Raw genomic sequence first — 10,406 nt, 5'->3', positions numbered from 1 at the left:
TCATTACGCTGTACCAAATTTCGTGCAAATCGAAAGATATATAGGGACCGTTTACATTACATCGGACGAAAATATATATGTGAGCTATATCTAAATCTCAACCGATTTTTCCCAATTTCAATAGGGTTCGTCCTTGGGCCAAATAAGTGACCTATGCCAAATTTCATCCAAATCGGACGAACGGACATGTATAAATCGACTCAGAAAGTGATTCTATGCATATTCTCAAAATGAACTATAGTTCTATCTCGTTTCCCTCTGTCTGTTACAAACATATGCACAAAGACATAATACCCTGTACCACAGTGTGGTGAAGGGTATAAAACTAGAAGTCCACCCACATTTCCAGAAAATATTTGTATTGAATTTAAATTAAATTTTAAACCCAAATTTGTGTTGTTAAAATAAACATTGACTTCTTTGCATTCCAGTGCCTTAAGCACAATTGACATTTAAACGTAGTGGCAGACAAACCAGCTATTCAAGTGCTTATAATTGGGCTTTAATTCACTTCCAAGTCATCTTTGTTCTATAAACAAAACTTAGTGTCAAGTATTTCAATATTTAAATAGCTCCTCTTAGTTTGTATCATTGTCAAGGAAGGCTGCCACCAAAAGTATTCAAGTTTATTTTTCATATCTCCAAACCCCCTCCCTATCTGCCAAAAAAGGGTACTTAGCATAACTTCACCTCTGAAGATGACGACGACGACTAGGAAGAAAAAAACATATCTTTTGACTCAACAAAAAAAAAAGCAAAAATAAACAACTGAAGTTGGTTAAATGACAACAACGGAATCTGGAATGGAACGGAACCAAAATAAGCCAAAACATAATTGCAACCGAAGTGCATAAACTTAGCCATGCTTGGAGGACTGACTGCGTCTCGGTCTTTGACTTGAGTTAGACACATAGTCGTAATGTTGTTGTTGCAGGTGGTGGAGTTTACTTGTCCCTTGTTCGGTTGACTGTTCGTCTGTCGGCGTGCCTACCATCATCTAGTTTGCCTTGAACGAACTTGGAGTCATAGCTCTAAAGTTGCAGATGTCATTGTTTTCGCTCCACGGTCAGGGCACTATACTCTGAACCGTAAACAAGTAATGCAACGTGATTGTCAGCCAAGACAACAATGTCATCCTTAAGGTAAAGTACCCGAGCAATGAAATGAGGAAAACCACACAGACAGACACACACACACACACCAGTAAACGGAAAACAAAGATACAAGAAAATAAAATCCACAACAGAAAACAAATTCAACTAAACATCAACGAAATCACTGCCTACAAATTGGCTTCGTGGGTGGTATGGTCAGGGCACAGTGACTTTGAAACAAACCCTTGAGGACCTGGATTTTTAAAAATATTTGTAAGCCTATAAAAATAGGCGTGGATTTTCTAAAAAATATTTTCAAGCCTATAAAAATAGGATGGTAGATACCAAGCAACGGCTCTGATTGGCTTTAACATGGCGAAGTCCAGGCTTATCTTGGTCCCTCTTTCATCTCAATTGTGGGCACTGACCTCCCCGCGATGTCACCTGGGGTAGCTATTTTCATCACCCGTTGAAATAGTGAGCTAACGTGTGCCGCTAGTTCACCCATAAGAACTATAAAAAATGGGTTGAGGCGTTGGGCGCCCATGCTCCGACCGAAGACAAAGATGAGCAGACAAAAGAAATATTTTACGAGCGCCTAGAAACAGCATATGACCGTTGCCCTGGCCATGACATTAAAATTCTGCTAGGAGATTTTAATGCAAAAATCGGAAGGGAAAATATCTTTGGCCCCACCGTCGGAAAATTCAGCCTTTATGAAGAAACCTCCGACAACGGCATGAGGTTGATTGACTTCGCGGCAGCAAAAACCATGGTAGTTAGCAGCAGCAGATTCAAGCATCTCGATATACACAAGGTCACCTGGATTTCTCATGATCAAGCAACGAGAAATCAAATTGATCATGTTGTTATAGACGAAAGGCATTCATCCAGTGTATTAGACGTTCGATCGATCCGAAGAGCGAATATCGATTCGGAACAATGCCTTGTAGCAGGCAAGGTTCGCACTCGTCTTAATGTTGCAGCAAAGGTGCAAACACAACAAGTAGCCGAGGCCTACTCCGCTCAACTTACCCACCTGCTTGACGAAAGCACTTCTTGTCCCGATAATTGTATAGAAGCTCAATGGTAAACTGCAAACTCAATGACAAACTGCAGCAAAAGCAACACTTGGGTACCAAAAACCACCACCAAGAAACCCATGGTACGATCAGGAGTGTCGTAAGGTTACTGATGTGGAAAACGCAGCGCATAGAGCAACGCTGCAGACAGTAGCAACACGTAATGTGATGGAGAATTATCGGGAGAAAAGGAAAGAGTAGAAACGTGTTTTCAGAAAAAAGAAGATAGAACAAGAAAAAAGTGAGCAAATCGAGATATACAGGAGTCAGAACGAAGTCCGGAAATTTTATTAACCAGTGAAACACCAAACCGAAGGTTTTAGTGCAGGCACATCCTCCTGTAGATATGAAGAAGGAGACCTGGTGACAGATACAGACAGCGTGTTGAGGATCTGGAAGGATCATTTTAAAAAAAAACTTCTGGTATCAAATAGTAGCGGTAAAGAGGATACCCCAGAACCAATACGAGATGACGATATAGAGTGTATACCACCTAGCCAAGATGAAATCAGAATAGCAATCAATCGGCTGAATTATAATAAAGCAGCAGGTGCCGGAGGGTTACAAGCTGAACTATTCAAGACTGGTGGTCAGACGCTGATAAGGAGCATGCACCAGCTGATAAGTACAATTTGGCTAGAGGAATACATACCCAATGATTGGAACCTCAGCTTCCTGTGTCCCGTGCACAAAAAAGGAGACAAGGCACAAAAAAGGAGACAAGGCATGTCTGCGTTTGGCATTCCTGCAAAATTAATAGGGTTATGCAGGATAACTTTAACTGGCACAAGATCAGCAGTTAATACCGAACGAGGATTCAGACAAGGTGAGAGTTTGTCGTGTGACCTTTTTAACATCCTGCTGGAAAAGGTCATACGAGAAACAAAAGTGAACAGAATGACACTCTGTACACCAAACAACAAATGTTACTCGCCTACGCCGATGACATCGAGATAATGGGTCGAACATTGCGAACGGTAATAGCCACCTTTGAACAATTTGAGAAGGAGTCTGCCAAAATGGGTCTGTCAGTTAACGGCGAGAAGACCAAGGTGATGGTATAAATGCGCAAGACGTCCAGTAGACTCGGATCAACTATGGAACTTCAGCTTCGAGGTAGATGTTATATACCTTGGTACAGCCATAAACAAAACGAATGACATCAGTTTTAAAATTCGGAGAAGGATAGTGATGGCCAACATATGCTATTATGGTCTAAGTAAGCAGTTTGAAAACCAGGCCATCTCCCGTTAGACCTAACTCACACTTTACAAGACGCTGATACTACCCATGCTGTAATATGGATCTGAAGCATGGGTACTTACGCAAGCAGATGAGGCTGCCCTTGGAGTGTTTGAGAGAACAATTTTCCGAAAGATCTTGTGCAAGACAACATTGCCGAATATGGTCTTTCAAATTGGAAAAACTGCGCAAAAGACCGACGCGCCTGGAAATCATTTTTACGCTCGGTAAGTAAGATTTTTTTATTGATTTTTATAGGCGTGGAATTTTTTTTATTAATTTTTATAGGCGTAGATTTTTTATTAATTTTTTATTGGCGTTGATTTCTTTATTATTTTTTTTTTTTTTAAACACAGTATAGTATTTGACATCTCAAATTGTTTGGTTATCTACGGGGCGATTGGTTGCTTGATGCTGCGGCTGCTGCATTGTTTTCATTTTATTTAATGGACTTCACTAACCGTACCGAAAAAAAACAACAAAATAAACTTTGACGTTTTTCTTTAGAAATTGAAGATAGCAGCGCAACGAAATGAAAATGTTCATAGAAATTACTCTGAAATGACATTTAATTTATTTTCATTATTTTTATGCACTTTACTCTTTAGGCCACCACACTTTGGTGGTGGCGATGGTGTTGTGTTTGTTGGGAATGTCTTATATAATATTTATTGTATGGATTTTTGGAACGTAGGGAAACAGTTAAGAAGCCCGAGGTAAATATTGTCCTTATCCATATTGGAATGTCAACGAGAGTGACTCTTTACCTTTCTTCTACACCCAACATGGCAGATTCACAAATCCTTTGGTTAGTTGGATTAGTTTTTGTAGTTCTTTTTTTTCTGTCTACAAAAATATTTCCTTTTATTTTTCAACTTACCTTAGGGCAGTTAGACAGACCATCCCAACCTCCACACAGGACGGATGAAAGATGAGAGTTATTTTTAGACGTAAAAAAAGACCATTAAATTATTAAAGAAATAAGATAAGAAAATCAATCCTGTTTAAGCATCCTCCACACGGATTATGACACCTTGCATGTTGCACTGGATTACAAATGTTTGCGTGATGCAATCAAATGCATTATTTTGCAAAAGGAATCCCAACACTCATTCTGATGAAAATGTTATTTTGAAACGAAACAAGATACAATTCCCATTTCCACCGAGAACTGGAAAATGATGAGAATGTTGTTCTGTGAAATTCTTCCATCTCCCTCCCATCCACAACCACCTTCCAATGTTTCAAATCAAAAATCCCAACAATACCACTTCCACTTGAATGATTGTGAAGAACTCCTTCAACTAGGTAAGTAAACATAACCACAGCAAAACAATAACAAAAAATATGAAAAAATAACAACAACGAATGGTAAGCGTGTCATAAGCACTTCTAACGCTGATGTCATTCTTAAGGATGTATCCTGATGCTTGCTGATTCTCACACATTGTTTTTTATTTGTTCTTATTGTCCCTTCGTTTTTTGTTTTCTTTTAGCTATAGAGGAGCATGGATGATGCACACATCCATGGCGTAGTTATTTCATATCCTGAATATGTTTCCGTTTTCGATTTGATATTTTTCCATATGAGAGTTTTTCATTTGTTTTTTTATTTCGTGCCCACACATATCCTTGACGTATATGGGGAACGATAGCTATGTAGCAGGCTGCAAAATTTGTTTGTACCCTACATGTAGAAGAAGGACTTATTTTTACTTCAATGTGAATTTTATATGCTAGATTTTTAACTCTTTCTGATTATTTTACACTACTTTGTGCTGCCTCAAGAGTTTTTAACGCCGCGAAATATTGGTCCTTGACCCACCTTTAAGTATACCGATATAGATGAGTCGATCTAGACATGTGTGTCGTCTGTGCATTATAATTTTTAAACACGATACAGTCCACAGTTTTGGACCAATCTTCAGGAAATTTTCCATGTTGGATGGGTTCGGCCAAATGAAGACCCCTATTGTTTCTGGTAAAGATCGTTTAATACTTAGGGGATGAAATGTACCAAATATTTAATTTTTGTCGTTTTTTCTGGTCGCTCCAGAGGCCCCAATAATGGCATATAGAATTTTTAAAATGGAGAAGGGGATTGGGCCAAATAATAAGCATGCATGTTTTAATAAAGATCGGTCAATATTTAGCGGGTCAAATGGACCCCGACTTTTGTGTGAAAAATGACAAAATTTGCATTTTATAGCGTATATATTTACCCCTGAAGGACAAAGACCCGAGAAGTTGATATTATATCCAAGAGGAGTGGTTGACATTTAAATTGATACCAATTATATTGTCGTATGTACTCGAATGTGGGAGTTACACGTAAATATTTACAGGTGCTTACGTATTCAGATATTATTTAGCAACCCATTACCACATTAGAGGGCGAAAATATAACGCGGATCGCTTTGAAATTTTCTGAGGTTCCAGGTATTGTCAAGAACAACGCCGATAATTTTCGATGATGATCAGATAATAATATTGGGATGAGGTGGACCGAAAACATAATTTTTGTATTTTTTCGAGTCGATCTATAGGCCACAATTGAAAGTCGAACATTACAACTCAACCCACGGTGAATGAAATCTGGAAAAGTAATTAGAATATTAGTAGTAATATTTGTTGACCTGTAGTCGGTCAAGAGAGTGTAAATATTGCGAAGGATGGCCCAAGCTCAGAATGTAGTACCACAGAAAGTTAGATTTTCGTGGAAGTTGTCTGCCCCGCCCAACTATACTGCTCCGCTCACTGGTTTTTTTGATTGACTTTAACATGGCGAAGTCCAGGCTTGTCATGGTCCCTCTTTCATCTCAAATGTTCACACTGACCTTCCTTTCGGTGTCACCTGGGGTACCTATTTTCATCATTCGTTGAAATAGTGAGCTGCCGCGAGTTCAACCATAAGAACTATAGAAAAAAATTGGTTGAGGCGTTGGGAGGCTCGGAAAATGCCACCTACTATGAAAAAGCAACGAAAAAGGACGACGATCTACGAATCTGCGCTTGGAATGTGTGCACGTTGTACAGAACAGACATAGTTTTCGCTTTGGCGGTTGTACTCAAGAGGTACAGGAAATGCGATGGAAAGGGACAGGCGTAAGTAAATCAAATTATTACGCCATGAATCGGATTTATGGTAACAGGAGAATAAAAGACCTCGTTTCCAGATTCACTCCAGTTGATGAGCGAATTTCTTATAATCCGTAAAAAAGCGAAGTTCTTCTAAATCACAGATGAACAGACCAAAGACATATTTTACGAGCGCCTTGAAATAGTTTATGACCGCTGCCCTAAACATAATATTTAAATTCTGCTAGGAGATTTTAATGCAAAAAATTGTCATTCTGTTTGCAAGACCCCACAAAGTATATATATCCTTTATCAGAATAAAATTCAATGTCGATTTAGAGATCCCAATATTAAAGATAGAGCTCTAAAAATTTGCACAGACATTGCTAGTACTCCTAGGATGTTTGGTATTGCAATGGGATATATTATTTTGATACGTATTTTAACCGACTTGGTTGTATTTTTGGGTTCTCATTGTATAGCACATTTCCGTATCAAAAATTATTAATAATAACCCAAGTTTCAGGATAGACCCCACATAACAGTACCACCCAATATTCGGTATTTAGGGGATTTTAGACACGTTTTCCAACCGAATTAACAGTAATATTGACCCAAGTTTCATGGTAGCCCCCATATAACCCAATATTCGGTATTTCGGGGATGACCCAAGTTTCAGGGTATCCCCCAGGGATGGTCCGTGTGACGAATTTTTAGGTTTTTGACTGTCAAAAAGGTGTTAACGTAGAAAACGTCATATACCTATATAAAATGTAGTAAACGTCATTTATTTCTATATTATCAGTATATACAATTATTTTCAAGAATATATATTATTTTTACATATATCTTACTATTCCTTACTAGAACTGATGTAAGTTTTTAAATTTTTTTGAGAAGAAAATTTGGAAATTTTATATTAATTTGAGTAAAGCATGCGTAATTTCCAAATTGATTAATATAAATAGCTAATTTGTCAAAAACCAAATGGATTTGGGTAGGTTTTCGACATTTCTGACGTATGTATTATACGTCGGAAATATATGTCATTTACGTCACTGTTTCTGACCGGCCATTGTTTATTAACTTGTGTAATAAGGTTTTTATATGCTTGCATTTTTTTTAATTTTAATATTTTGGTTGTCATTTATTAAAAGTTTTAGGAGTTTTTACTTGTTAATAAGATATTTAAATGTGTGGATTTAAAAAAAAAATATTCGAGGATGTGGATTTTAATCTGCGGATTGTTTAGGAATAATTTTCAGTACTAGATTTTTAGGTTTTTTCAGGCGTAGATTTTTAAAATTTTCTCAGGCGTGAATTGGAACTATTTTTTCTACTATTATTGGTGAAGAATATTTATTTTTCTAGGCCTAAGAATGGAATCATGATGTATAATTGCTATACATATGATAACTTCTTTTCATCATTACATCAGCTATAGATGTATTTTTTTTTTTTTTTTTTGAATATTGCTTCCAGGGCTATCGAAGCTACAAATGTGAAATTTTAAAAATAGTTTTTCTACGGTTCAATGAACTATCTTAGTTATTATAGTTCCTTATGAGGCGTAGAATTTTATAAAATGTGTTTTTCTAATTCACAGTCGTAGATTTTTAATAAAATATTTAGAATGATATAGGTCTACAGCATATGTTTTCTAATAATAACCTAATAATTCTGAACAACATTCTATGATTCAATATTTAATATATTTATCTCATTTTTTCAATTTTTTTTATCAGAAATCCAAATATTTAATGAACTGGTTCCATGCTATACATATATGTATATTTTTCATGTTTTCATTGTCATTGAATTGTGTGTTTGGTAGTAACATACAGAATGGCATATAGCATCGGTGGTTCAGTGGTAGAATGCTCGCCTGCCACGCGGGCGGCCCGGGTTCGATTCCCGGCCGATGCAATTCTATATTTTTGTTACATTAACAACAATAACAATAAATGGTTTGTATAGAATAAACATAGCCATGTGATGTTGACAAAAATTACCCATTTCACTTTAAAACATAAAATAATATTAATTAAAATAAAAGTAAAACAAAAAATAGACTCGCCCGAGCAGGGACTTGAACCCTGGACCCTTGGATTAAAAGTCCAATGCTCTACCGACTGAGCTACCCGGGCACATAGTATAACTTTCTATCTTCCCCTTGCTGGATATTGGATGAAGATATATGAATGTAAATATAAATATGGAATAAAATATCTAGTAAGAAATCTCCAATTAAAATGTGTTCTTTACTGTAGTGGCCCTTAATGACCAACTAAAACCGCACAAACAGCATCCTATATACCACACACTTCGCTTTTTCCCCATTTCCACTTGGTTTTTGGTATTTTTTAATTTGTATGTGAAGAGAAAATATTGTAACCATTTTCCGTTTCCTTTGCCAATGACAAAAAGTGACAAAATGCGATTGGTATGTAGGCAAGTGCATGCATATTTATGTCGTTTGTTGAAGTCATAACACCATTCGAAAATATGTCGCAGGATATTTGTTCTTTTTTCAGTTATCTCTTGTTTTGGAATCCTGACAAACGGTGATTTTTACTTCACATTTCTTGGTATCTAGCTCAACCTACTTCGTGTAATCAGTGCAAGTTATTTGTCAAGTGAATGCATGACTGCTAGCTTGAAAGGTATGTACGTACCACAGATTGAGAATTTCTTCTGAATGCCTTTGAGATATTTCCAATAATGCTGTAGGGAATTGCATCCACTGTAGATGTATGAAATTAAATTCAATGCCATAAGGCATATTAAGAAGGGAGTTGGTGAAGATAAACTGGAAACGGGAGTTTATGTAAATGAAATTAAGAAGGGAGATTTTTGGATGAACTGAAAATGAGAGTATGAATAGGAGAACTGGAGAAGGGATCATATCCAAGGCGACTTCATGAAGGAACACTCCCAAAAATAGCAGCAGGAAACAGTCCTGAGCCGAAGGGCTATTTCTCTAATAAAGATCTAAAAAGGGAAACATTCATAAAATAACTTAAGAAGGGTGTCTTTCACAGACTAGCCGAGTAAAAGGAGGGTTTTAAAAGGGGGGTTTTGAGAGCGAAACAGAGAGTTCTTACATACGAGTTTGATAGGGTAGTCTTTCTACAATCTGTATGTAATATTTTCTGCTTGAGTGCCTTCAACTCATTCATAGATACTTTTTTCAGCATGCCCACGAAGATCTTATCCACGTTATAGAGGTTCTCTAAACATTTCCTGTGTCACTGCCTGGCCTTTTCAAGCTTTCGGTACCAATTCTTGGGGAATGACAGATTTCGCGACCTATGTTAATGGAAAAAAAGTAGAACTTCACAAATAAAACATATGCTTACAAAATTTGGACAACAAATCTAAAGATGATTTATTCTAATATTTTCTTCTTAACTTTCTTCCTTCCACTCAAAGGCTAATGTTTATATCCTACAACTGGACATGTAGCGGTGTAAATCACCCCTTCCTTTCAATCTAATCTAACCCCTGCTTTAATTTGTCTATAGGGACCACCTGAATAAGGTCTATGAATACCTTCTATAAAAACTACCTTATCGTTAGCTTGTCTACTTGGTCATCAGTTCGTTTTTTATAGCCTGTCTGGCCTTCAAATTGGCGATTATATAAAAATTTCAGGTCTTCATATACACTGTAAAAACTCCCCGACCTACAGCTTTTCTATAGAACAGTACAGCAGCTCTTCTAGAAAGACTCCTTCGCGTTCAAATTGTCTATAAAAACTCCATAATTTTCAGCTTTTTGTCATAAAGACTCCCTGTCCTGCAGGTCGTCAATAGAAGGTCCCGGTACATCAACTGGCCTATAAAGACTCATTGGCCTTCAGATAGTCTACAAAATCTCCCTATGCTTTAACTCAATCTGGCCTACAGCT

The 10,406-nt window shown here is 37.0% G+C and overlaps 2 non-coding genes across 2 annotated transcripts; one reads left to right on the top strand and one right to left on the bottom strand.

The window, feature by feature from the left end:
• The first annotated feature begins 8,351 nt into the window (after positions 1-8,351).
• Positions 8,352-8,422, top strand: Trnag-gcc (transfer RNA glycine (anticodon GCC)). Its single transcript has one exon. It is a non-coding gene; the product is annotated as a tRNA-Gly (tRNA).
• A 148-nt stretch (positions 8,423-8,570) lies between these two features.
• Trnak-uuu (transfer RNA lysine (anticodon UUU)) lies at positions 8,571-8,643 on the bottom strand. The gene has a single exon. It is a non-coding gene; the product is annotated as a tRNA-Lys (tRNA).
• Positions 8,644-10,406: the final 1,763 nt, after the last annotated feature.

This window comes from Musca vetustissima, unplaced genomic scaffold (assembly GCF_032173495.1).
Source record: "Musca vetustissima isolate MV318-11 ecotype Yass unplaced genomic scaffold, APGP_CSIRO_Mvet_v1 utg9941, whole genome shotgun sequence".
NCBI classification, from domain to species: Eukaryota; Metazoa; Arthropoda; class Insecta; order Diptera; family Muscidae; genus Musca; species Musca vetustissima.
Note: the sequence above shows the minus strand (reverse complement) of the source record. Positions and strands in the feature narration are given on the sequence as shown.